This window comes from Leuciscus leuciscus (genome assembly GCF_965113295.1).
Source record: "Leuciscus leuciscus genome assembly, chromosome: 3".
In the NCBI taxonomy this organism is placed as follows: domain Eukaryota; kingdom Metazoa; phylum Chordata; class Actinopteri; order Cypriniformes; family Leuciscidae; genus Leuciscus; species Leuciscus leuciscus.
The window spans coordinates 25,461,209-25,485,850 of record NC_138727.1 but is presented as its reverse complement, the minus strand read 5'-3'; the positions used below and the strand labels follow the sequence as shown (position 1 = coordinate 25,485,850).

Sequence of the window (24,642 nt, the reverse complement as noted above, 5' to 3'; positions counted from 1 at the left end):
TTGCTAGGGTATTTTGGGTGGTTGCTAGGGTGTTTTGGGTGGTTGCTAGGGTGTTCTGGGTGGTTGCTAGGCGGTTGTTAGGGTGTTATGGGTGGTTACTAGGATGTTTTGTGTGGTTGCTATGGTGTTGCTAGGGTATTTTGGGTGGTTGCTAGGGTCTTTTGGGTGGTTGCTAGGCGGTTGCTATGGTGTTTTGGGTGGTTGCTAGGTGGTTGCTAGGGTGTTCTGGGTGGTTTCTAGGATATTTTGGGTGGTTGCTAGGGTGTTTTGGGTGGTTGCTAGGGTGTTCTGGGTGGTTGCTAGGTGGTTGCTAGGGTGTTCTGGGTGGTTGCTATGGTATTCAGAGCGGTTGATATGGTGTTACTAGGTGGTTGGTAGTTGTCACAGATGGTTACTATGGAGTTTTTATAGAGTTCTTACTTAACTAATCACTATTAGCATGTAGCTATTCACTGCTAGCATGTGTAGCATGTTGAAAGTGCTGTTTGCTAGCATGAGTCAAAAGAGCCAAACCTCATCTCTATACGATGTTCTGATACAGAGATATAGGTCTTGCAAAACGGTTGCTAGGATACTCAAGTTTGGTTGCTATGGAGTTGCTTGGGAGCTGGGAGCTTTAAACTTAAGAAGTTTAAATTGGTTTAAAGTTTAAAGTAGTTTGAAGTTTATGACAGAGAGATAGATAGATACACACACACACACACACACACACACACACACACACACACACACACACACACACACACACACACACACACACACAAACAGACTACCTCGCTCACACACTCACTCAGACACACACACACACACACACACACACACACACACACACACACACACACGCACACACACACACACACACACACACACACACACACACACACACACACACACACACACACACACACACACACACACACACTCAGAGTTTATGAGTTTAGAGTTTATAAGTGTATAAATTGATGAGTTTATAAGTGTATAAGTTTTTGAGTTTATAAGTGTATAAGTTTTTGAGTTTAGAGTTTATAAGTTTAAATGAGTTTAGAGTTCAGAGTTTATTAATTTATGAGTTTAAGAGTTCATAAGTCTATGAATTCATGAGTTTATTAGTTAATTAGTTATTCAATTTAAGTTAATTAGTTTATAAGTGTATGAGATTAGAGTTTATTAGTTTAAATGAGTTTCATTGGCTAATATATATATAGAATGGCAGTTTGAATTAGTCCTCAAGGGATTTAGGGCGTTTTTCCACTGGGTTCGTTTGCTGCGGTCCGAACCCGAGTGCGCTAGTTCCCGGCGCCCCCCGCAGCGTTGGTCTGGTTTCACACTCAATTAGTTGTATCGAACCCAGGTGCGTTTGCAGTGATCTTACGTCATCGCAAACGCACACGGAAAACGCATGGAGAATACAACTCGACTGAGCATAGCTGTAATTTGTCTGTTTTTTTTGGTGCTATTATGCACAACATAGTGAGAGACAACTACGTTTATGTTCATTACATGGTGTAATTCAGCACATATCCAGGGGACGCCGTGTTTCTGCTGCTCGCAGAAGATTTTTTTTTATGTATGGTTTGTTTTATGTATGGTTTGTATGTATGGTTATTGTATGGTTTGTTCTTCCCAAATTTGAATGAGGCACCTCACCTCTTCAGTGTCCCACAACGTTCCCCTGCCACTCATGGGCTGCGTTCCAGTCCAAAAGTGTCATGCCCTTCACTCGCTAACTTCCCTCCGTCTCGTTCACTCGGATGTACGTCATTGCTTACGATGCACAAGTGCCCACTACTGGCGGAAACTCCAATGGGCTGAATTGGAACGCCCTAAGCCCTTGATCACTTGGAATCAGCTAAAGAGTTGATTTATTATTTAAAAAAAAAAATTCCCTTTAAGAATTTGTTTAATGCAGCATCCAAATGTATATAGATGTTTGTGGGTTGGTTTTTAAAAAATATATATAATTAATATATCATAGAGTTGTTTGTTGTGGTGGTGATTAGACGAGATTTGTGGTGACGTCACAATCGTACTGCATTGTGGGACATATAGGTGCCTGAAGTGTACATATGAAGTAGACTCGCTCCCTTGATCAAAATCGAGGGAACGAGGGTCTGTCCATCTAAACTTCCCTCGTCCACTTCACGAAGTGGAACGCACTTCAAAATGGCGGCGGGGATTCCCAGGAGGGGAAGTGCTTAGGGAAGTTCGCAAGTGCGTGTCTAAAAGTGGACTGGAACGCAGCACTGGTTGTCGTGTGTGAGGAAACAATGATATCGACAGTGATACGCATGCGCGGGATACTATACTTCCTGAACAAGCGCGCACCCGAGTCCGTGTTGCTTGCACATTAACGCGAACCGCGCCACGGTTCGGGAGCAACCGAGCTCAGACCACCTCCTCCAGGTAGTCCCGGGTTCGGTACTCTAGTGCGCACCCGGGTCCGATGACAGCGTTCACATTAGCGATTTTTCATGCGAACCGTGCCCCGGTCCGCACTAAACTGCCAGTGTGAAAGCGCCCTTAGATTAAAATTTTTGTCGGTTGGTGAGTTTGAATTTTTTTAGAATGCCCAATGTTAAGTCCATGGGAGTTTTTCCGAATTTTGATCGTCATTTGTAGGAAAACCGTAAGTCCGATCAGTCTGAAAAGATATAGCATATAACTTCAGATCAGTTTGAGTGTCTGAGCCGAGTTTGGAGTATGTAGAGTTAAAGCTCTAGGGCGAGTTTGAGTCAACAGTTATTTACAGAAGAATAATAATAATATTAATAATAAGTTTAAATAGGATTTCAATATGTTGGCTTTCTCAAGCCAACTTAATAAGTTTAAATAGGATTTCAATATGTTGGCTTTCTCAAGCCAACTTAATAATAAGTTTAAATAGGATTTCAATATGTTGGCTTTCTCAAGCCAACTTAACTAGATGCGAAAGTTCGTCGAGACAAACTTTAAGTTGGCTTGAGAAAGTTTGGAGCAGAACGTTTTTTACTAGGCGGTTGCTAGGATGTTGCTATGGTGTTGCTAGGGTATTTTGGGAGGTTGCTAGGGTGTTCTGGGTGGTTGCTAGGGTGTCCTGGGTGGTTGCTAGGGTCTTTTGGGTGGTTTCTAGGTGGTTGCTAGGGTGTTCTGGGTGGTTGCTAGGCAGTTGCTAGGGTGTTCTGGGTGGTTGCTAGGGTGTTTTGGGTGGTTGCTAGGGTATTCTGGGTGGTTGCTAGGCGGTTGCTAGGATATTTTGGGTGGTTGCTATGGTCTTTTGGGTGGTTGCTAGGCGGTTGATAGGGTGTTCTGGGTGGTTGCTAGGGTGTTTTGGGTGGTTGCTAGGGTATTCTGGGTGGTTGCTAGGCGGTTGCTAGGATATTTAGGGTGGTTGCTAAGGTCTTTTGGGTGGTTGTTAGGTGGTTGCTAGGGTATTCTGGGTGGTTGCTATGGTATTCTGGGTGGTTGCTAGGGTCTTTTGGGTGGTTGCTAGGCGGTTGCTAGGGTGTTCTGGGTGGTTGCTATGCGGTTGCTAGGATATTTAGGGTGGTTGCTAGGGGTCTTTTGGGTGGTTGCTAGGCGGTTGCTAGGGTATTTTGGGTGGTTGCTAGGGTCTTTTGGGTGGTTGCTAGGCGGTTGCTAGGGTATTTTGGGTGGTTGCTAGGGTCTTTTGGGTTGTTTCTAGGCGGTTGCTAGGGTGTTCTGGGTGGTTGCTAGGGTGTTTTGGGTGGTTGCTAGGGTATTCTGGGTGGTTGCTAGGCGGTTGCTAGGATATTTTGGGTGGTTGCTAGGGTGTTTTAGGTGGTTGCTAGGGTGTTCTGGGTGGTTGCTAGGCGGTTGCTAGTGTGTTATGGGTGGTTACTAGGATGTTTTGTGTGGTTGCTATGGTGTTGCTAGGGTATTTTGGGTGGTTGCTAGGGTCTTTTGGGTGGTTGCTAGGTGGTTGCTAGGGTGTTTTGGGTGGTTGCTAGGTGGTTGCTAGGGTGTTCTGGGTGGTTGCTAGGATATTTTGTGTGGTTGCTAGGGTCTTTTGGGTGGTTGCTAGGGTGTTCTGGGTGGTTGCTATGGTATTCAGAGCGGTTGATATGGTGTTACTAGGTGGTTGGTAGTTGTCAAAGATGGTTACTATGGAGTTTTTATAGAGTTCTTACTTAACTAATCGCTATTAGCATGTAGCTATTCACTGCTAGCATGTGTAGCATGTTGAAAGTGCTGTTTGCTAGCATGAGTCAAAAGAGCCAAACCTCATCTCTATACGATGTTCTGATACAGAGATATAGGTCTTGCAAAACGGTTGCTAGGATACTCAAGTTTGGTTGCTATGGAGTTGCTTGGGAGCTGGAAGCTTTAAACTTAAGAAGTTTAAATTGGTTTAAAGTTTAAAGTAGTTTGAAGTTTATGACAGATAGATAAATAAGTTAGATAGATAGATAGATACACACACACACACACACACACACACACACACACACACACACACACACACACACACACACACACACACACACACACACACACACACACTCAAACAGACTACCTCGCTCACACACTCACTCAGACACTCAGACACACACACACACTCAGAGTTTATGAGTTTAGAGTTTATAAGTGTATAAATTGATGAGTTTATAAGTGTACAAGTTTTTGAGTTTAGCGTTTATAAGTTTAAATGAGTTTAGAGTTCAGAGTTTATTAATTTATGAGTTTAAGAGTTCATAAGTCTATGAATTCATGAGTTTATTAGTTAATTAGTTATTAAATTTAAGTTAATTAGTTTATAAGTGTATGAGATTAGAGTTTATTAGTTTAAATGAGTTTCATTGGCTAATATATATAGAATGGCAGTTTGAATTAGTCTTCAAGGGATTTAGATTTAAATTTTTGTCGGTTGGTGAGTTTGAATTTTTTTAGAATGCCCAATGTTAAGTCAATGGGAGTTTTTCCGAGTTTTGATCGTCATTTGTAGGAAAACCGTAAGTCCGATCAGTCTGAAAAGATATAGCATATAACTTCAGATCAGTTTGAGTGTCTGAGCCGAGTTTGGAGTATGTAGAGTTAAAGCTCTAGGGCGAGTTTGAGTCAACAGTTTTAGTAAGAAGAATAATAATAAGTTTAAATAGGATTTCAATATGTTGGCTTTCTCAAGCCAACTTAACTAGAATGTACATTTCCTGAAGAAAATGTGAAGTGGTGCTTGCAGTGGCAAAACTCGCCACTGGGCAGATGCTAACACAATTAACATGTTGTGATACCATGATATACCACGTTTTAGCATTATTTACCACGATTTACCATGTTTCTAAGATGATTTACTACGATTTACCACATTCCAGCATGATTTACTATGATTAACATGTTGTTAAAATGATGCTAGCATGATTAACATGTTGTTAACATGATTAGCATGTTGGTAGCATGATGCTAGCATGATTAGCATGTTGCTAGCATGCTTTTAACAAGATGTTAGCATGATTAGCATTTTGCTAGCATGTTTTTAGCCAGATGCTAACATGATTAACATGTTGCTAGCATTATGTTAGCTTGATTAACATATTGTTAGCATAATGCTAGCTTGAATAGCATTTTGCTAGCATGATGCTAGCTTAATTAGCATATTGGTAGCATGATGCTAGCATGATTAGCATGTTGCTTGCATGATGCTAGCTTGATTAGCATGTTGCTAGCATGTTTTTAGCTAGATGCTAACATGATTAGCATGTTGTTAGCATTATGCTAGCTTGATTAGCATGTTGCTAGCATGATGCTAGCTTGATTAGCATGTTGCTAGCATTATGCTAGCTTGATTAACATGTTGTTAGCATTATGCTAGCATTATGCTAGCTTGATTAACATGTTGTTAGCATTATGCTAGCATTATGCTAGCTTGATTAACATGTTGTTAGCATTATGCTAGCTTGAATAAGCATTATGCTAGCATTATGTTAGCATTATGCTAGCTTAATTAGCATGTTGGTAGCTTGATGCTTGCATGATTAGCATGTTGCTAGCATGTTTTTAGCTAGATGGTAACATGATTAGCATGTTGCTAGGATTATGCTAGCTTGATTAGCATGTTGCTAGCATGATGCTAGCTTGATTAGCATGTTGCTAGCATTATGATAGCTTGATTAGCATGTTGCTAGCTTGATTAGCATGTTGTTAGCATAATGCTTGCATTATTAGCATGTTGCTAGCTTGATTAGCATGATGCTAGCATGATGCTAGCTTGATTAGCATGTTGCTAGCATGATGCTAGCATGATTAGTATGTTGCTAGTATGTTTTTAACAAGATGCTGTTACCAGGTGGTTGCTAGGGTTTTCTGGGTGGTTGCTATGGTGTTGCTTGGCAGTTGCTAAGGTGTTCTGGGTGGTTGCTAGGCAGTTGCTAGGGTATTCTTGGTGGTTGCTAGGGCGTTGCTAGGTGGTTGCTAGGGTGTTCTGGGTGGTTGCTATGGTGTTGCTAGGCAGTTGTAATGGCATTCTGTGTGGATGCTAGGGCGTTGCTAGGCAGTTGCTAGGGTGTTCTGGGTGGTTGCTAGGCGTTCTGGGTGGTTACTAGGCAGTTGCTAGGTGTTCTGGGTGGTTGCTAGGCAGTTGCTAGGGTGTTCTGGGTGGTTGCTAGAGTTTTTGGGTGGTTACTAGAGCATTTCTAGACGTTGCTAGGGTGGTTGCTAAGGTATTTTTGGTAGTTGCTATGGTGTTACTAGGTGGTTGGTAGTTGTCAAATATGGTTACTATGGAGTTTTTATAGAGTTCTTAAAATCTTTAATAACGAGTGCTTCAGTACGGCACTCGGCCTGCGGCCTCGTGCCTATGGCCGAATAGGCACAAGCATGGAGCAATATCGCAAGGCTACGAGTGTGATATTGCTTTAAAAAATGTAAAAAAAAGTTTTTATATTATTTATTGGTTTAGGGTGGTTGCTAGGGAGCTCAGAGTGGTTGCTAGGGTGCTGCAACTGGTTGCTAGGGTGTGGCTTTCAAGATTTTAGGCCATTACTTATTGGCTGCTTGATAATATAAATCCTAATATAAAAGAGAGAGGGAGAGAAACGCAGGGGTGTCAGGCCCTTTGGAGTGGTGTGTGTGAAAACGGCAGTTGGGATTCAAATGTTTTTAGAACTCCCCATGTTAAGTCAATGGGACTTTTTTGGCCGCTTTTTCGTCCGCTGTGCGAACATCGTACACCCGATCGCTTAGAAAAGTCATAGCACACCTCTCCTCAATGAGCCGGTCGATTTGATGCCTCACTCATGGGTCTGTGACAAACGGTGCGGGGCAAGTTACGCGCCAAACTTTTGTCCGGAATAATAAGAAGAATAATAATAAGTTTAGTGACAATAACACTAGTGTTGCTTTGAAAAAGCACCACTAACTAGAATGTACATTTCCTGAAGAAAATGTGAAGTGGTGCTTGCAGTGGCAAAACTCGCCACTGGGCAGATGCTAACACAATTAACATGTTGTGATACCATGATATACCACGTTTTAGCATTATTTACCACGATTTACCATGTTTCTAAGATGATTTACTACGATTTACCACATTCCAGCATGATTTACTATGATTAACATGTTGTTAAAATGATGCTAGCATGATTAGCATGTTGTTAACATGATTAGCATGTTGGTAGTATGATGCTAGCATGATTAGCATGTTGCTAGCATGCTTTTAACAAGATGTTAGCATTATTAGCATTTTGCTAGCATGTTTTTAGCCAGATGCTAACATGATTAGCATTATGCTAGCTTGATTAACATATTGTTAGCATAATGCTAGCTTGAATAGCATTTTGATAGCATGATGCTAGCTTAATTAGCATATTGGTAGCATGATTAGCATGTTGCTAGCATGATGCTAGCTTGATTAGCATTATGTTAGCATGATGCTAGCTTGATTAGCATGTTGGTAGCTTGATGCTAGCATGATTAGCATGTTTTTAGCTAGATGCTATCATGATTAGCATGTTTCTAACATAATGCTAGCTTGATTAGCATGTTGCTAGCATGATGCTAGCTTGATTAGCATGTTGCTAGCATTATGCTAGCTTGATTAACATTATGTTAGCATGATGCTAGCTTGATTAGCATGTTGGTAGCTTAATGCTAGCATGATTAGCATGTTGCTAGCCTGTTTTTAGCTAGACGCTAACATGATTAGCATGTTGCTAGCATAATGCTAGCTTGATTAGCATGTTGCTAGCATGATGTTAGCTTGATTAGCATGTTGGTAGCATAATGCTAGCTTGATTAGCATGCTGCTAGCATGATGCTAACATGATTAGTATGTTGCTAGCATGTTTTTAGCAAGATGCTGTTGCCAGGTGGTGGTTGCTAGGGTTTTCTGGGTGGTTGCTATGGTGTTGCTAGGCAGTTTCTAAGGTGTTCTGGGTGGTTGCTAGGCAGTTGCTAGGGTATTCTTGGTGGTTGCTAGGGCATTGCTAGGTGGTTGCTATGGTGTTGCTAGGCAGTTGCTAGGGTGTTCTGGGTGGTTGCTAGGCGTTTTGGGTGGTTACTAAGCAGTTGCTAGGTGTTCTGGGTGGTTGCTAGAGTTTTTTGGTGGTTACTAGAGCATTTCTAGACGTTGCTAGGGTGTTCAGGGTGGTTGCTAAGGTATTTTTGGTAGTTGCTATGGTGTTACTAGGTGGTTGGTAGTTGTCAAATATGGTTACTATGGAGTTTTTATAGAGTTCTTAAAATCTTTAATAACGAGTTCCTTCAGTACGGCACTCGGCCTGCGGCCTCGTGCCTATGGCCGAATAGGCACAAGCATGGAGCAATATCGCAAGGCTACGAGTGTGATATTACTTTAAAAAATGTAAAAAAAAATGTTTTTATATTATTTATTGGTTTAGGGTGGTTGCTAGGGAGCTCAGAGTGGTTGCTAGGGTGCTGTAACTGGTTGCTAGGGTGTGGCTATGAAGATTTTAGGCCATTACTTATTGGCTGCTTGATAATATAAATCCTCTGAGGGAGAGAGAGAGGGAGAGAAACGCAGGGGTGTCAGGCCCTTTGGAGTGGTGTGTGTGAAAACGGCAGTTGGGATTCAAATGTTTTTAGAACTCCCCATGTAAAGTCAATGGGACTTTTTTGGCCGCTTTTTCGTCCGCTGTGCGAACATCGTACACCCGATCGCTTAGAAAAGTCATAGCACACCTCTCCTCAATGAGCCGGTCGATTTGATGTCTCACTCATGGGTCTGTGACAAACGATGCGGGGCAAGTTACGCGCCAAACTTTGTGTGGAATAATAAGAATAATAATAAGTATGAGTGACAATAACACTGCTTTGAAAAAGCACCACTAACTAGAATGTACATTTCCTGAAGAAAATGTGAAGTGCTGCTTGCAGTGGCAAAACTCGCCACTGGGCAGATGCTAACACAATTAACATGTTGTGATACCATGATATACCACGTTTTAGCATTATTTACCACGATTTACTAGCCTGACTACGTCAGACTTCCTACTTCCGCTAATTTCATTTCGCTCCTGTAGTCAGTCTGAGATAGCAGCCTATCTTTCAGTTTTCCACCGGCCTGAAAACAGCCGGGCCAATCAACGAACAGAGGGCGGGCTGAGAGCCGTGACGTAGACGCTGATTGTACCGTGGATGCGTAGATTTACTTCACATAATCTCCAAAAGTCATTCACAGCCATGTTCACTCCGGTATTTCGCTCGATGGTTTAGTTTTTGCATCATACATGCGTTTACAGTGGAAGTTAGATGCGGCTGAGCATGCGCATAACACACGCCATAACCAAACGTTATGTGATTGGCTTACGGGTAACCAATGATTTTAAACTTCAGACAAGCGCCCCCCCGCGCGAGAGAAAACACTTCTCTATTATGCCCTTCCAGACTCTGTATACGAAGCAAAGTGAAGTAGCAGAGTCTGGTATTACCAGGCTAACGATTTACCATGTTTCTAAGATGATTTACTACGATTTACCACATTCCAGCATGATTTACTATGATTAACATGTTGTTAAAATTATGCTAACATGATTAGCATGTTGGTAGCATGATGCTAGCATAATTAGCATGTTGCTAGCATGCTTTTAACAAGATGTTAGCATGATTAGCATTTTGCTAGCATGTTTTTAGCTAGATGCTAACATGATTAGCACGTTGCTAACATTATGCTAGCTTGATTAACATGTTGTTAGCATGATGTTAGCTTGAATAACATTTTGTTAGCATTATGCTAGCTTAATTAGCATATTGGTAGCATGATGCTAGCATGATTAGCATGTTGCTAGCATGATGCTAGCTTGATTAGCATGATGTTAGTATGATGTAGCTTGATTAGCATGTTGTTAGCTTGATGCTAGCATTATTAGCATGTTGCTAGCATATTTTTAACTAGATGCTAACATGATTAGCATGTTTCTAGCATGATGCTAGCTTGATTAGCATGTTGCTAGCATTATGCTAGCTTGATTAGCATGATGTTAGCATGATGCTAGCTTGATTAGCATGTTGCTAGCTTGATGCTAGCATGATTAGCATGTTGCTAGCATGTTTTTAGCTAGATGCTAACATGATTAGCATGTTGCTAACATTATGCTAGCTTGATTAGCATGTTGCTAGCATTATGCTAGCTTGATTAGCATGTTGATAGCATGATGCTAGCTTGAGCCTTAATTAGCATGATGCTAATGCTAGCCTTAATTAGCATATTGGTAGCATGATGCTAGCATGATTAGCATGTTGATAGCATGATGCTAGCTTGATTAGCATGATGTTAGTATGATGCTAGCTTGATTAGCATGTTGTTAGCTTGATGCTAGCATTATTAGCATGTTGCTAGCATATTTTTAACTAGATGCTAACATGATTAGCATGTTTCTAGCATGATGCTAGCTTGATTAGCATGTTGCTAGCATTATGCTAGCTTGATTAGCATGATGTTAGCATGATGCTAGCTTGATTAGCATGTTGCTAGCTTGATGCTAGCATGATTAGCATGTTGCTAGCATATTTTTAGCTAGATGCTAACATGATTAGCATGTTGCTAACATTATGCTAGCTTGATTAGCATGTTGCTAGCATGATGCTAGCTTGATTAGCATGTTGCTAGCATTATGCTAGCTTGATTAGCATTTTGATAGCATGATGCTAGCTTGATTAGCATGTTGGTAGCATAATGCTAGCATTATTAGCATGTTGCTAGCTTGATAAGCATAATGCTAGCATGATGCTAGCTTGATTAACATGTTGCTAGCATGATGCTAGCATGATTAGTATGTTGCTAGCATGTTTTTAGCAAGATGCTGTTGCCAGGTGGTTGCTAGGGTTTTCTGGGTGGTTGCTATGGTGTTGCTAGGCAGTTGCTAAGGTGTTCTGAGTGGTTGCTAGGCAGTTGCTAGGGTATTCTTGGTAGTTGCTAGGCAGTTGCTAGGGCGTTGCTAGGTTGTTGCTAGGGTGTTAGGGGTGGTTGCTATGGTGTTGCTAGGCAGTTGCTATGGTATTCTGGGTGGATGCTAGGGCATTGCTAGGCAGTTGCTAGGTGTTCTGGGTGGTTGCTAGGTGGTTGCTAGAGTTTTTTGGTGGTTACTAGAGCATTTCTAGACGTTGCTAGTGTGTTCAGGGTGGTTGCTAAGGTATTTTTGGTAGTTGCTATGGTGTTACTAGGTGGTTGGTAGTTGTCAAATATGGTTACTATGGAGTTTTTATAGAGTTCTTAAAATCTTTAATAACGAGTTCCTTCAGTACGGCACTCGGCCTGCGGCCTCGTGCCTATGGCCGAATAGGCACAAGCATGGAGCAATATCGCAAGGCTACGAGTGTGATATTGCTTTAAAAAATGTAAAAAAAATGTTTTTATATTATTTATTGGTTTAGGGTGGTTGCTAGGGAGCTCAGAGTGGTTGCTAGGGTGCTGTAACTGGTTGCTAGGGTGTGGCTATGAAGATTTTAGGCCATTACTTATTGGTTGCTTGATAATATAAATCCTCTGAGGGAGAGAGAGAGGGAGAGAAACGCAGGGGTGTCAGGCCCTTTGGAGTGGTGTGTGTGAAAACGGCAGTTGGGATTCAAATGTTTTTAGAATGCCCAATGTTAAGTCAATGGGACTTTTTTGGCCGCTTTTTCGTCCGCTGTGCGAACATCGTACACCCGATCGCTTAGAAAAGTCATAGCACACCTCTCCTCAATGAGCCGGTCGATTTGACACCTCACTCAGGGGTCTGTGACAAACGGTGCGGGGCAAGTTACGCGCCAAACTTGTGGCGGAATAATAATAAGAAGAAGAAGAATAACTAGAATGTACATTTCCTGAAGAAAATGTGAAGTGGTGCTTGCAGTGGCAAAACTCGCCACTCGGTTGCTAGGGTGTTGTACATGATTGCATACGAGCCAACAACCATCTCTGTACGATGTTGTGGAGCTAAAATATGGCTTCTATATGTTGCAATATGGTTGCTAGGTGGCTCTAAATGGTTGCTAGGGTGTGAATACACAGTTACCATGGTGATATTTACAGACTGTTTTCCAACCTAAACTAATGATCCAACCCCCATCTCTATACAATATTCTGATGCAGAGATGTAGGTCTTGTAAAATAGTTGCTAGGGTACTCTGTTTGGTTGCTATGGAGTTGCTAGGCAGCTGCCAATGATGAAACTCCAAAGGCTTCTTGTCACTATGAATGATATAAACCAACTCCCATGCCTCTGTGAAATTCAGAATGGATAATATCCCTCTTTGGATTTTGGTTGCTATGGTACTCTATTTGGTTGCTAGGGAGTGGCTTGGCAGCTGCCAATCATGAAACTCCAAAGGCTGCTTGTCAATATGAATGATATAATCCAACTCCCATGCCTCTGTGACATACAGAATGGAAGATATCCCATTTTGGATTTTGGTTTCTAGGGTACTCTGTTTGGTTGCTAGGGAGTGGCGTGGCAGCTGCCAATCATGAAACTCCAAAGGCTGCTTGTCAGTATGAATGATATAAACCAACTCCCATGCCTCTGTGACATACAGAATGGAAGATATCCCTCTCTGGATTTTGGTTGCTAGGGTACTCTATTTGGTTGCTAGGGAGTGGCTTGGCAGCTGGCAGTCATGAAACTCCAAAGGCTGCTTGTCAGTATGAATGATATAAACCAACTCCCATGCCTCTGTGACATTCAGAATGGAAGATATCCCTCTTTGGATTTTGGTTGCTAGGGTACTCTGTTTGGTTGCTAGGGAGTGGCTTGTCAGCTGCCAATCATGAAACTCCAAAGGCTGCTTGTCAGTATGAATTATATAAACCAACTCCCATGCCTCTGCGACATTCAGAATGGAAGATATCCCTCTTTGGATTTTGGTTGCTAGGGTACTCTGTTTGGTTGCTAGGGAGTGGCTTGTCAGCTGCCAATCATGAAACTCCAAAGGCTTCTTGTCACTATGAATGATATAAACCAACTCCCATGCCTCTGTGACATTCAGAATGGAAGATATCCCTCTTTGGATTTTGGTTGCTAAGGTGCTCGACAATGGTTGCTATGGAGGGGCTAGGAAGTGTTGAGGTGATTCATGATTGGCCGTTTGCTGCCCCGAGTCAAATGAGACCCCCCTCGTGTTTGTATGACAATTCAGTCTGGAGATATCCCTTTGATCTATTTCAATGGAAGTCTATGGGACTTGTTGCTAAGGTTCTCTAAATGGTTGCTAGGGCGTGGCTTGATAGCTTCACAATGAGCCTGAGAGACTGATTGGTCGTCTGAGTAAAATGAGCCCACCCCCTTGTCTCTATGACACTGTGATCCAGAGCTACGTTCAATAGAAAATCCCTATGCAATTTACCTTAGTAGGAAAAGCATGTGTGTTTCACGGGATGTTCCTTCCCCATAGTAAGTCAATGGGGCAACTTTGGGCAGCTCCTGCCCCCCAGGGGTGCAACTTTTACCCCATTGTGAGGTATGTTCTTACAGAGCCTGTTAGCCTCTTCAAATGTGGCAAATCACACGTTTCTGCGAAATCCTCGCTCCGAGTGCTCAAAGTTCGTCGCAATGTTAAGTCATTGGGACTTTTTGGGCTGCTTTATCGCCCCTGGGGCGAACACCGCCCCCCCCGATCGCTTATAAAAGTCATAGCACACCTCTCCTCAATGAGCCGGTCGATTTGACACCTCATTCATGGATCTGTGACAAACGGTGCGGGACGAGTTACGCGCCAAACTTTGTGTGGAATAATAATAAAAAGAATAATAATAATAAGTATGAGCAATAACAATAGTGATGCCTTGCTTTCAGCAAGCACCACTAATAAGTATGAGTGACAATAACACTAGTGTTGCTTTGAAAAAGCACCACTAACTAGAATGTACATTTCCTGAAGAAAATGTGAAGTGGTGCTTGCAGTGGCAAAACTCCCCACTCGGTTGCTAGGGTGTTGTACATGATTGCATACGGGCCAACAACCATGCCTCTACGATGTTGTGGAGCTGAAATATGGCTTCTATGTGTTGCAATATGGTTGCTAGGTGGCTCTAAATGGTTGCTAGGGTGTGAATACACAGTTACCATGGTGATATTTACAGACTGTTTTCCAACTGAAACTAATGAGCCAACCCCCATCTCTATACATTATTCTGATGCAGAGATGTAGGTCTTGTAAAATGGTTGCTAGGGTACTCTGTTTGGTTGCTATGGAGATGCTTGTCAGCTGCTAATGATGAAACTGCAAAGGCTTCTTGTCAGTATGAATGATATAAACCAACTCCCATCTCTATACGATGTTCTGATGCAGAGATATACGTTTTGCTAAACAGTTGCTAGGGTACTCTATTTGGTTGCTAGCGAGTGGCTTGTCAGCTGCTAATCATGAAACTCCAAAGTCTTCTTGTCACTATGAATGATATAAACCAACTCCCATGCCTCTGCAACATTCAGAATGGAAGATATGCCTCTTTGGATTTTGGTTGCTAGGGTACTCTGTTTGGTTGCTAGGGAGTGGCTTGTCAGCTGTCAATGATGAAATTCCAAAGGCTTCTTGTCAGTATGAATTATATAATCCAACTCCCATGCCTCTGTGACATTCAGAATGGAAGATATGCCTCTTTTGATTTTGGTTGCTAGGGTACTCTGTTTGGTTGCTATGGAGTTACTTGGCAGCTGCCAATGATGCAATTCCAAAGGCTTCTTGTCACTATGAATGATATAAACCAACTCCCATGCCTCTGTGACATTCAGAATGGAAGATATCCCTCTTTGGATTTTGGTTGCTAGGGTACTCTGTTTGGTTGCTAGGGAGTGTCTTGGCAGCTGTCAATCATGAAACTCAAAGGCTGCTTGTCAATATGAATGATATAAACCAACTCCCATGCCTCTGTGACATTCAGAATGGAAGATATCCCTCTTTGGATTTTGGTTGCTAAGGTGCTTGACAATGGTTGCTATGGAGGGGCTTGGAAGTGTTGAGGTGATTCATGATTGGCTGTTTGCTGCCCCGAGTCAAATGAGACCACCCCCATGTTTCTATGACAATTCAGTCCGGAGATATCTCTTTGAACTCTTTCAATGGAAGTCTATGGAACTTGTTGCTAAGGGGCTCTAAATGGTTGCTAGGGCGTGGCTTGATAGCTTCACAATGATCCAGAGAGACTGATTGGTCATCTGAGTAAAATGAGCCCTCCCCCTTGTCTCTATGACACTGTGATCCAGAGCTACGTTCAATACAAAGTCCCTATTCAATTTACCATAGTAGGAAAAGCATGTGTGTTTCACGGGATGTTCCTTCCCCATAGTAAGTCAATGGGGCAACTTTGGGCAGCTCCTGCCCCCCAGGGGTGCAACTTTTACCCCATTGTGAGGTATGTTCTTACAGAACCTGTCAGCCTCTTCAAATGTGGCAAATCACACGTTTCTGCGAAATCCTTGCTCAGAGCTACGTGTGGTCAAAGTTCGTCGCAATGTTAAGTCAATGGGACTTTTTTGGCCGCTTTTTCGCCCCTGGGGCGAACACCGTACCCCCGATCGCTTATAAAAGTCATAGCACACCATTCCCGAATAATCCGCACGATTTGACGCCTCATTTGTGGGTCTGTGACAAACGGTGCGGGACGAGTTACGCGCCAAACTTTGTGTGGAATAATAATAAAAAGAAGAATAATAACTAGAATGTACATTTCCTGAAGAAAATGTGAAGTCGTGCTTGCAGTGGCAAAACTCGCCACTCGGTTGCAGGGGTGTTGTACATGATTGCATACGAGCCAACAACCATGTCTGTACGATGTTGTGGAGCTGAAATATGGCTTCTATGTGTTGCAATATGGTTGCTAGGTGGCTCTAAATGGTTGCTAGGGTGTGAATACACAGTTACCAGGTTGATATTTACAGACTGTTTTCCAACTGAAACTAATGAGCCAACCCCCATCTCTATACAATATTCTGATGCAGAGATGTAGGTCTTGTAAAATGGTTGCTAGGGTACTCTGTTTGGTTGCTATGGAGTTGCTTGGCAGCTGCTAATGATGAAACTGCAAAGGCTTCTTGTCAGTATGAATGATATAAACCAACTCCCATCTCTATACGATGTTCTGACGCAGAGATATACGTTTTGCTAAACAGTTGCTAGGGTACTCTGTTTGGTTGCTAGGGAGTGGCTTGTCAGCTGTCAATGATGAAATTCCAAAGGCTTCTTGTCACTATGAATGATATAATCCAACTCCCATGTCTCTGTGACATTCAGAATGGAAGATATGCCTCTTTGGATTTTGGTTGCTAGGGTACTCTGTTTGGTTGCTATGGAGTTACTTGGCAGCTGCCAATGATGCAATTCCAAAGGCTTCTTGTCACTATGAATGATATAAACCAACTCCCATGCCTCTGTGACATTCAGAATGGAAGATATCCCTCTTTGGATTTTGGTTGCTAGGGTACTCTGTTTGGTTGCAATGGAGTTGCTTGACAGCTGCCAATGATGAAACTGCAAAGGCTTCTTGTTATTATGAATGATATAAACCGACTCCCATGCTTCTATGACATTCAGAATGGAAGATATCCCTCTTTGGATGTTGGTTGCTAGGGTACTCTGTTTGGTTGCTAGGGAGTGGCTTGGCAGCTGCCAATCATGAAACTCCAAAGGCTGCTTGTCAGTATGAATGATATAAACCAACTCCCAAGTCTCTGTGACATTCAGAATGGAAGATATGCCTCTTTGGATTTTGGTTTCTAGGGTACTCTGTCTGGTTGCTATGGAGTTACTTGGTAGCTGCCAATGATGAAATTCCAATGGCTGCTTGTCAGTATGAATGATATAAACCAACTCCCATGTCTCTGTGACATTCAGAATGGAAGATATGCCTCTTTGGATTTTGGTTGCTAGGGTACTCTGTTTGGTTGCTATGGAGTTACTTGGCAGCTGCCAATGATGAAACTGCAAAGGCTTCTTGTCAGTATGAATGATATAAACCAACTCCCATGCCTCTGTGACATTCAGAATGGAAGATATCCCTCTTTGGATTTTGGTTGCTAGGGTACTCTGTTTGGTTGCTAGGGAGTGGCTTGTCAGCTGCCAATCATGAAACTCCAAAGGCTGCTTGTCAGTATGAATTATATAAACCAACTCCCATGCCTCTGCGACATTCAGAATGGAAGATATCCCTCTTTGGATTTTGGTTGCTAGGGTACTCTGTTTGGTTGCTAGGGAGTGGCTTGTCAGCTGCCAATCATGAAACTCCAAAGGCTTCTTGTCACTATGAATGATATAAACCAACTCCCATGCCTCTGTGACATTCAGAATGGAAGATATCCCTCTTTGGATTTTGGTTGCTAAGGTGCTCGACAATGGTTGCTATGGAGGGGCTAGGAAGTGTTGAGGTGATTCATGATTGGCCGTTTGCTGCCCCGAGTCAAATGAGACCCCCCTCGTGTTTGTATGACAATTCAGTCTGGAGATATCCCTTTGATCTATTTCAATGGAAGTCTATGGGACTTGTTGCTAAGGTTCTCTAAATGGTTGCTAGGGCGTGGCTTGATAGCTTCACAATGAGCCTGAGAGACTGATTGGTCGTCTGAGTAAAATGAGCCCACCCCCTTGTCTCTATGACACTGTGATCCAGAGCTACGTTCAATAGAAAATCCCTATGCAATTTACCATAGTAGGAAAAGCATGTGTGTTTCACGGGATGTTCCTTCCCCATAGTAAGTCAATGGGGCAACTTTGGGCAGCTCCTGCCCCCCAGGGGTGCAACTTTTACCCCATTGTGAGGTATGTTCTTACAGAGCCTGTTAGCCTCTTCAAATGTGGCAAATCACACGTTTCTGCGAAATCCTCGCTCCGAGCTACGAGTGCTCAAAGTTCGTCGCAATGTTAAGTCATTGGGACTTTTTGGGCCGCTTTATCGCCCCTGGGGCGAACACCGCCCCCCCGATCGCTTATAAAAGTCATAGCACACCTCTCCTCAATGAGCCGGTCGATTTGACACCTCATTCATGGATCTGTGACAAACGGTGCGGGACGAGTTACGCGCCAAACTTTGTGTGGAATAATAATAAAAAGAAGAATAATAACTAGAAAAAAAGTTTGAGACAAACTTTAAGTTGGCTTGAGAAAGCCGGACCAGATAGTTTGAAAGAAATAAAAGTAGTTAGGAGTTTGAAGTAGTTTGAAGTTTAAAGTAGTTTAAATTTTGATTGATAAATTAGTTATAAAGAAAGAAAAAATATTAGTTAGAAAGAAAAAGATAGATTAGTTAGAAAGAAAGATTAGTTAGAAAGATAGATTAAAAGAAAGATTAGTTAGAAAGAAAGAATGAAAGAAAGAATGAAAGAATGAAAGAAAGACTGATAGTTGGAAGGAAAGAAAGAAAGAAAGAAAGAAAGAAAGGACTTGTGGATTACAAAGAAAGAAACAAAGTTGAAAAAGAAAGAAAGAAAGAAAGAAAGAAAGAAAGAAAGAAAGAAAGAAAGAAAGAAAGAAAGAAAGAAAGAAAGACTGATTAGTTGGAAGGAAGAAAGGAAGAATGGTGGATTAGTTAGAAAGAAAGAAAGAAAGAAAGAAAGAAGATAGATTAGTTAAAAAAAGAAAGAAAGATTGATTAGTTAAAAAGAAAGAATGATAGATAGATTAGTTAAAAAGAAAGAAAGAAAGAAAGATAGATAAGTTAGTTAGAAAGATAGATAGATTAGTTAAAAAGAAATAAATAAATATAGATTAGTAGAGAAGTTAGTTTGAAAGATAGATAGATTAAAAAGAAAGAAAGATAGATAAGTTAGTTAGAAAGATAGATAGATTAGTTAAAAAGAAAGAAAGAAATATAGATTAGTAGAGAAGTTAGTTTGAAAGATAGATTAAAAAGAAAGATAGATAAGTTAGTTTGAAAGATAGATAGATTAAAAAGAAAGAAAGATAGATAAGTTAGTTTGAAAGATAGATAGATTAAAAAGAAAGAATGATAGATAAGTTAGTTTGAAAGATAGATCAATTAACCCTCTGGGGACCAAAAACGCGCCCGCGCGTTTTGCTCGTTTTTTTTTTTAGCAATGAAAAATAAACACAAAATGCTCTGTTAATTTTGATCTTTCATTTTCGTGTAATACATCAATCGATCCTGTTCAGTTTCTATTTTTTTTCTGTATACTCACAATACAAATAAAGTGTTTTGCTTTTTGACAAATAAAGAAAAACTAACATGATGCTATTTCTGCCTTCTCTCTGTCAGTAAACTCCCATTTGAAACGCGTTCGAAAATTATCTATAACTCCGCGAAAATTCAGTCAAACAGGCAAACAGACCCACGGGCATAAAGCTTGAGATCGCAGCTTTTAAATGAAGTAATTTATATAAAAAACAAATATTATCAGCTTCTGTAATCTGTATAAAAAGAGAGCGACTCCAGTCGAGCTCATTAGGAGCCATTCAAAAGTAATTTGACCACGCCCCGGAGAGCGCGTGCTATTCAAACGCAAATTCTGAGAACCATTTCAGTCTGTGAAACGCCCCCACATCAGCTGTAAACAAAGAGGCATAATATAGCCTACCTTATGGAGAAAATTTTCCGTGCTGATATGAGGAGCAGATCCCGCTGAGGAGTGAGGTAGGCTAAGTTATCCTTTCTCAAGTGTTAATGTGGAATAACGTTATGGAATAACGTTGTAGGCTTATGTAAACAAAAAGATGAATCGCGTTTCTATAATATGAATAGCGTTTCTGTGAGATGAATGAAGGGTACATATTTGTAAAGACTGTTTAGCCTAAATATGAATCGCGCGTCTGTGTGTGAAAGAATAAACTGCTTTTACAGTTACAGTTACTGCGTTACAGTCAGGCGAAGTATGAAAGACAACATTTTGTTGACTAGATTTGGGTACAGTTTTTACTGTAGAATATACTGTCACATCAAATAAGCTTTTCTGCTCATATATATAAAATACTATTTTGTCAAAAATAAAGTCATAGACTAAGATGTTCCAATGTTGGCTATATTCAAACTAATGAATACATATGATAAAATGTAGGCCTATAATCTTTTTTTTTTTTTTTACAAAGAAAGAGTACTTTTTTTGCAGAAATATTGCTGAAATTGTAATTATTGTTGTAATTGTAACCTTTTTAATAAAATAGCAAAACATATTTACAAGATAGATGTAAGCAAAATCTTAAATGGTCAATATAAGTCTTCTTCTAAATATATAGGCTATTTTGTCCTTGCATTGTGGCTCAGTCAGTGTCACACCTGAATGAATGGCTAATTATGCAGAGTCATTATGCAGAGTGGGTGGGACTGGGTAATCTAAGGTGTAAACTACTCCTCCCCCTCGCATATTGGCTTTCCAAGCAAAACCTGTTTTACACCATTTAAATCAATGTATTTTTTTTTTTGTGAACGATAAAGCAAGACTATTTTCACATAATTTTGAAGCTAGAACTCCAAGAGAAAACATCCATTAGTCAAAAGTCTTGTGGGCACATATTTTGTATGAGTTTTGTGGTCTTATTTCAGCAACTTTCATTTTTATTTTTTTAAATAACCACGCATAAACATTATTCTCTTAAAAATACAAACATCTACATACATGTTGCTCGCATATTATGGTAGGCCTGTTTGTGCTATATAGAGTGAATTTACACCTTTGCCATTAACATGTTTATAAATAACTGAAAAAAGCACAAATGTCAGAGCATGTCAGAACATCTCAAGGGCCCCAAAAACAGCTTGGTCCCCAGAGGGTTAAAAAGAAAGAAAGATAGATAAGTTAGTTAGAAGGATAGATTAGTTAAAAAGAAAGAAATATAGATTAGTAGAGAAGTTAGTTTGAAAGATAGATAGATTAGTATGAAAGATAAATAGATTAAAAAGAAAGAAAGATAGATATATAGATTAGTAGAGAAGTTAGTTTGAAAGATAGATAGATTAGTATGAAAGATAGATAGATAAGTTAGTTAGAAAGATAGATAGATTAGTTAAAAATAAATAAATAAATATAGATTAGTAGAGAAGTTAGTTTGAAAGATAGATAGATTAAAAAGAAAGAAAGATAGATAAGTTAGTTAGAAAGATAGATAGATTAGTTAAAAAGAAAGAAAGAAATATAGATTAGTAGAGAAGTTAGTTTGAAAGATAGATTAAAAAGAAAGATAGATAAGTTAGTTTGAAAGATAGATAGATTAAAAAGAAAGAAAGATAGATAAGTTAGTTAGAAAGATAGATAGATTAGTTAAAAAGAAAGAAATATAGATTAGTAGAGAAGTTAGTTTGAAAGATAGATTAAAAAGAAAGATAGATAAGTTAGTTTGAAAGATAGATAGATTAAAAAGAAAGAAAGATAGATAAGTTAGTTTGAAAGATAGATAGATTAAAAAGAAAGATAGATAAGTTAGTTTGAAAGATAGATCAATTAAAAAGAAAGAAAGATAGATAAGTTAGTTAGAAGGATAGATAGATTAGTTAAAAAGAAAGAAAGAAATATAGATTAGTAGAGAAGTTAGTTTGAAAGATAGATTAGTATGAAAGATAGATAGATTAAGAAGAAAGAAAGATAGATAAGTTAGAAAGATAGATAGATTAGTTAAAAAGAAAGAAAGAAATATAGATTAGTAAAGAAGTTAGTTTGAAAGATAGATTAAAATGAAAGAAAGATAGATAAGTTAGTTAGAAAGATAGATAGAATAGTTAAAAAGAAAGAAAGAAAGATAGATTAGTAGAGAAGTTAGTTAGAAAGATAGATAGATTAGTTAAAAAGAAAGATAGATTAGTAGAGAAGTTAGTTTGAAAGATAGATAGATTAGTAAGAAAGAAAGATAGATTAGTAGAGAAGTTAGTTTGAAAGATAGATAGATTAGTAAGAAAGAAAGATAGATTAGTAGAGAAGTTGGATGGATGGATGGATGGATGGATAGATAGATAGAAAGAGTTTGAAGATAGATAGATAGAAAAAGTTTGAAGATGGATGGATGGATGGATGGATGGATGGATAGATGGATAGATAGATAGATAGATAGATAGATGGATGGATAGATAGATAGATAGATAGATAGATAGATAGATAGATAGAAAAAGTTTGAAGATAGATAGATAGATAGATAGATAGATAGAAAAAGTTTGAAGATGGATGGATGGATGGATGGATGGATAGAGTTTGAAGATAGATAGATAGATAGATAGATAGATAGAGTTTGAAGATAGATAGATAGAGTTTGAAGATAGATAGATAGAGTTTGAAGATGGATAGATAGATAGATAGATAGATAGATAGAAAAAGTTTGAAGATAGATAGATAGAGTTTGAAGATAGATAGATAGATAGATAGATAGATAGAGTTTGAAGATAGATAGATAGAGTTTGAAGATAGATAGATAGATAGATAGATAGATAGATAGATAGAAAAAGTTTGAAGATGATAGATAGATAGATAGATAGATAGATAGATAGATAGATAGATAGATAGATAGAATAGTAGTTTAATTGAGTCTATGGCTTCAGAGAGTTTAGATTTGCATTTTTAGTTTGTGCACTAATGAGCCACCGTAGCCTTGGCTCAATTTGAACAGTCTGCAATGTAAGTCTATGGGATTTTTATGATTTTTAATATTAATTTTTAAGAAAACTGAAAGTCAAATCAGTCTGAAAAGATATAGCACACCAAGTCAGAACAGTCTGAAGGTCTGACCCGAGTTTGGTGGTCGTAGCTTTAACGGTCTAGGAGGAGTTAGAGTCAGAAATTTTGGCTAAGAAGAAAAAGAAGAAGAATTAGTTAGAAAGAAAGAAAGAAAGAAAGAAAGAGAAAGAAAGAAAGAAAGAAAGAACAAAGATTAATTAATTAGAAAGAAAGAAAGAAAGAAAGAACAAAGATTAATTAATTAATTAGAAAGAAAGAAAGAAAGAAAGAAAGAAAGAAAAGATTAGCTAGAAAGAAAGAAAGAAAGAAAGAAAGAAAGAAAGAAAGAAAGAAAGAAAGAAAAGAAAGATTAGTTAGAAAGAAAGAAAAAAGAAAGATTAGTTTGAAAGAAAGAAAAAGAAAAAAGAAAGATTAGTTAGAAAGAAAGAAAGAAAGAAAGAAAAAAGATTAATTAGTTAGAAAGAAAGAAAGAGAAAGAAAGAAAGAAAGAAAGAAAGAAAGAAAGAACAAAGATTAATTAGTTAGAAAGAAAGAAAGAAAGAAAGAAAGAAAGAAAGAAAGAAAGAAAGAAAGAAAGAAAAGAAAGATTAGTTAGAAAGAAAGAAAAAGAAAAAAGAAAGATTAGTTAGAAAGAAAGAAAAAGAAAAAAGAAAGAAAGAAAGAAAGAAAGAAAAGATTAGTTAGAAAGAAAGAAAGAAAGAAAGAAAGAAGATTAGTTAGAAAGAAAGAAAGAAAGAAAGAAGATTAGTTAGAAAGAAAGAAAGAAAGAAAGAAAAGAAAGATTAGTTAGAAAGAAAGAAAAAGAAAAAAGAAAGATTAGTTTGAAAGAAAGAAAAAGAAAAAAGAAAGATTAGTTAGAAAGAAAGAAAGAAAGAAAAAAGATTAATTAGTTAGAAAGAAAGAAAGAAAGAAAGAAAGAAAGAGAAAGAAAGAAAGAAAGAAAGAAAGAAAGAAAGAAAGAACAAAGATTAATTAGTTAGAAAGAATGAAAGAAAGAAAGAAAGAAAAGATTAGTTAGAAAGAAAGAAAGAAAGAAAGAAAGAAAGAAAGAAAGAAAGAAAGAAAGAAAGAAAGAAAGAAAGAAAGAAAGAAAGAAAAAAAGAAAGATTAGTTAGAAAGAAAGAAAAAGAAAAAAGAAAGATTAGTTAGAAAGAAAGAAAAAGAAAAAAGAGAGAAAGAAAGAAAGAAAGAACAAAGATTAATTAGTTAGAAAGAAAGAAAGAATGAAAGAAAGAAAGAAAGAAAGAAAGAAAGAAAGAAAGAAAGAAAGAAAGAAAGAAAGAAAAGATTAGTTAGAAAGAAAGAAAGAAAGAAAGAAAGAAAAGAAAGATTAGTTAGAAAGAAAGAAAAAGAAAAAAGAAAGATTAGTTAGAAAGAAAGAAAAAGAAAAAAAGAAAGAAAGAAAGAAAGAAAGAAAGAAAGAAAGAAAGAAAGAAAGAAAAGATTAGTTAGAAAGAAAGAAAGAAAGAAGATTAGTTAGAAAGAAAGAAAGAAAGAAAGAAAGAAAGAAATAAAGAAAGAAAGAAAGAAAGAAAGAAAGAAAAGAAAGATTAGTTAGAAAGAAAGAAAAAGAAAAAGTTAGAAAGAAAGAAAGAAAGAAAGAAAGAAAGAA

At 38.8% G+C, this 24,642-nt stretch overlaps 1 protein-coding gene across 1 annotated transcript in view; it reads left to right on the top strand.

The window, feature by feature from the left end:
- Positions 1–24,642, top strand: part of LOC309495519 (baculoviral IAP repeat-containing protein 2-like) — a gene marked incomplete at its 3' end in the record, with an annotated part of 281,365 nt that overhangs the window by 3,720 nt on the left and 253,003 nt on the right. The gene's annotated exons all lie outside the window — the stretch shown is intronic.